The sequence below is a fragment of the Nanorana parkeri genome, unplaced genomic scaffold (genome assembly GCF_000935625.1).
Source record: "Nanorana parkeri isolate BGI_ZX_2015 unplaced genomic scaffold, ASM93562v1 scaffold291, whole genome shotgun sequence".
Lineage (NCBI taxonomy): Eukaryota > Metazoa > Chordata > Amphibia > Anura > Dicroglossidae > Nanorana > Nanorana parkeri.
In genome coordinates, this window is record NW_017306559.1 from 1,521,986 (window position 1) to 1,526,045 (window position 4,060).

Genomic DNA, 4,060 nt, shown 5'->3' on the forward strand with positions numbered 1-4,060 from the left:
ACCCCTACCCCACCCTGGCCGCCTCAAGCGTCAAATAGGTTGGGGACCCCCCTGTGGCCGTAGTAGCGGTTTCTTTTTTTTATATCAAGTTTTTCTTTAATCCTAGACACTTCCCAATCCTTCTCCTCATTAAACTTTACTGTCAAAACATCGACTTGTGATACAATTTTTATTCTACTGTGAAAGTTACCTTCATTACCATAGATCCTATTATTTCAACAGAAAAAAGACTAGCTGATTACGCCGAAGGTGCTACACGAGAACCTCTGCAATTTGGGTAATTTGAAACAGTAAAAATTAATGCAGGTAATATTAGATCTGTGCGTGCAATGAAGTGATTAGAGCGAATTAAATGCTTCTTATGTCAATGTGCAGAAATACCCCCAACCTCAGGACAGGAGAAAACATCCAGGACTCAAGGTACCTCATGTCACTGGAGGGGAATGGCTATATGCATATACCAGGGGTAGGCAACTCCGGCCCTCCAGCTGTTGAGGAAATAAAAGTCCCATGAGGTATTGCACAGCTGGAGGGCCTAATTTATATATTGTCATGTCTGACGAAGGGACCCTAAGTGGCCCCGAAACGTTGCTTTGTGATAAGATGTGTGTACATCAATAAAATGACCACTCATTGAAGATTTTACTTTGGTGTGCTGGTGATATTCTTTAAGGCCCCATTCACACGGGAATCGGCCGGCACGTACAACTCCGTGCTGCGTGCATGGCCGTATCGGGCAGCTCCCGGGAAGGACAGGTACTGCGTGTGATTAGTACACAGGATACAGTCCATGAACCCATCACACTCAAAACCGCTGTTCCTTATAAAAGACATCGCACTTATTTTGCCTGATGAAGAGGATCCTGTGAGACCCCAAAACGTTGCTTTCTGATGCATTGTGTTATGTTTCATGCCTCAATAAACAGACGCCATTGATTCATTACTTGGAGTGCCGGTGTCTATGTTATCCTGTGATTAGTACAGAGCCCCGTCCTTCTCTATGGGACTACGAGGCCTGTACGCCGCCCTACGCTCACCCGCCCTGCATGTCCGTGCGGGTGAGCGTACTCGTACGCTGACAGGATGGATCCTGTCTGCGTCCGAGCCAGGAAACACGGACCTCCGTTTTGAGTGCATGCTGTGACCTGTTGATATGAACGGCCATTGCCATCAAAAGACCAACTCTGGGCAATTTTTGTTTAATTAAAACGGACCCCCAGGCAGAGTCAGAAATAAAAAAAGCAGCTTAGGCTGCAATCCTCACTTTTAGTTCAGAGTTGTCCCTCACAGTAATTCAATTCCACCACAAGATGTCCTCAGTTTTCCGGGATGAATGATGCTGGAAAGACTAAGGACATACTATCAATGAATGGGCGTCATGAAACTGCAAACTAACAAATCCTTATCATAGATAGGGGTCTGGTATGGATTTTAAGGGGGCATCCTACACAAAAAAACAAATAACCCTTCACATCAGAGTCCCCCACTTCCCATCAGAGTGTCCCTCTTCTCATCAGGAGCCCTCCTTGCACATTGGACGTCCCTTCACATTAGGAGCCTCCCTCCACATCAGAATCCCTTCTTCACATCAGAAGTCCCTTCACATCAGGAGCCCTCCTTGCATATCAGTGTCCTATCTTTTAATCTTCCCTATAGTGCAGCTAAGGTAGAATGGCAGGAGGCAGGACGTTGGGCAGGTCTGGACAGAGGAGGACTTCTGTCCTCTTCTGAATGCTCAGGAAGGTCCTGGATATAACCCCCCCGGATTAGTGTCATCCAATGAAAATATATGACAGTGTGCAAAAATTTGAAGGCCCTCGTGACAAAGCAAGAAGGCACCCTGGTTGAAAAAGGTTGAACAAGGCAATTATCCTATTATAATTATGTCCTCTTTGTTCTGTTCACGCCGCCTTGGGTCCTGCCACCTATCGCCAAACCCAAATCCCCTTAACCCGGCAACAAGTGAACCAGCAACCAGCCACGCCCGTCCCTTCCCGGAACAAAAACGTCTCAGGCGGCAAATATCATAGGACAGCCCTGACTGTGTCCCTGTTAGAGAGAACCCAGTATACCCCCTAAAGAGCAGGACATGGAAGAAAACATGGAACAATGTATTCTTTTTATTTCTTTTCCTTTTGTTATTTAAATTGGTACAAAAAAAGTGTCTCGGTTTAATTTAACCTTTTGCTAACTTGGGTCAGGAAATAGAAAGGGGGTTTTCGGAGCCCACGGCATGTGGAAGACATTACTGTATTGTTAGAAAAAATAAACAAATAAACAAGACAAAAATGTGGACCGCAAATGTAAACCAGAAAACCTTCCCGTGGGTGCGGAGAACGCAAACTGCTGGGGATGCAAATTCTTCACAACTTGCCGTGCGGGCCAGGTTTGTGGGGCCCTTGTCCTCATCAACATGGGAGTGAAAAGTGCTATGTGAAGGTTTGCCTAAATGTCCGATTGCGAGCGTCAAAATAATGAAGCGCTTGCGCCAATGTTCTTATTTAAAAACAGCTCTACAATATACTCTATGTAAATATTGTAGTGAAGAGGGGCGACGTCGACAATTAGTGCTGCAACAAGGGCAGAGGGGGAGATGTACTGTAGAGAGACCTATTCCTCCCAGTATGTCATAATTCTTAGATAATAACACAAAATTCTGAAACAAAAAAACTAAAATCTGAAATAACACAAAAGTGAAACAATAAAACAAAAACCTAAAATAATAACATAAACATCTGCAGCAATAACACAAAAATACAAAAAATAATCTGAAACAATAAAACAATAGTCTAAAATAATTAAAAAAAAGGCTCAATTCACAAAGCTTTGCGCCAGCCTAATAAACTCTATTTTTGCTTGGAATTGTCACCAAAAAAAGCATACTAATATGTTATCTGTGAATTGAGCCATATGTAACATATGGCTTTTCTATTCATACTATGTTATGTTTCTTCTACCCTTCATTTACAATAGAAATAAATGTATAAAAGACAATAAAGTTATTTTCTGTAACTGCTACTGAAGCAAAATATACCAATTATTTATTACTGTGTATGGATGACAGGCATATAAAAGTTATTTATTGATAGTGTCAATTTACAAAGTGTATGGATAAGGATCTTGACTGTAATTTTCAGATCTCATCAGATTCACCTGAAAATATCTGTCACTCTGGTAAAAAAAAGGGATCATTATCTTGGCGTGTTTGCGAATTGAGCCCAAAATCTGAAACAATAAAACAAAAATCTAAAATAATAACACAAAAGGTCTAAAACAATAAAACAAAAATCTGAAATAATAACACAAAAGGTCTGAAACTATAAAACAAAAATCTGAAAAAATAACACAAAAGATCTGAAACTATAAAACAAAAATCTGAAAAAATAACACAAAAGATCTGAAACTATAAAACAAAAGACTAAAACAAAAATCTGAACACACAGAATTCTGACATATTGGGGTTGATTTACTAACCTCATAAACACGCCACAAACACGCCATGCAAAAACACGCCGACTGTGCGCGCGCGTATACGCTTGGCGCGCATGGCGTGTTAAACTGCCGAGGATTCAATAGGGATGTGCAACAACCATCAGCAAAGGGAAGCCCAGTGGCTGAGTGGTTAGAGGACCTGCCCCACAACACATATGTCCCCAGTTCAAATCCTGCATCAAGTGAGTAGAATTAATCCACATACAGCAATGCAAACATCCTGGCCAAAATCATAAATCTGCTAAATCTACACACACAAAAATACACCAGTACATATATGCCTATCACACAAATAGAAATGTGTACATTATTTATATGCTGTTGTGAATGGGTTCCAAATGGTACATATTCACCTGCAAAAATCATGCGCACAAGTAGTCGCATATATTCTCATCTTGCGCGTGTATTGCGCTCATATCCAGGCATGTACATGCTAATAATACAAGTAGCTGCTTCCTGGGCGATCCGCTCACTACCCCTGCTAGTGTTCCTCCCAACAGAATGGAAGTTGCAACCCCCTACCCGTTTTGGGCCCCGGGGTGGCTGCACCTGCGGGAGTTACACCCCT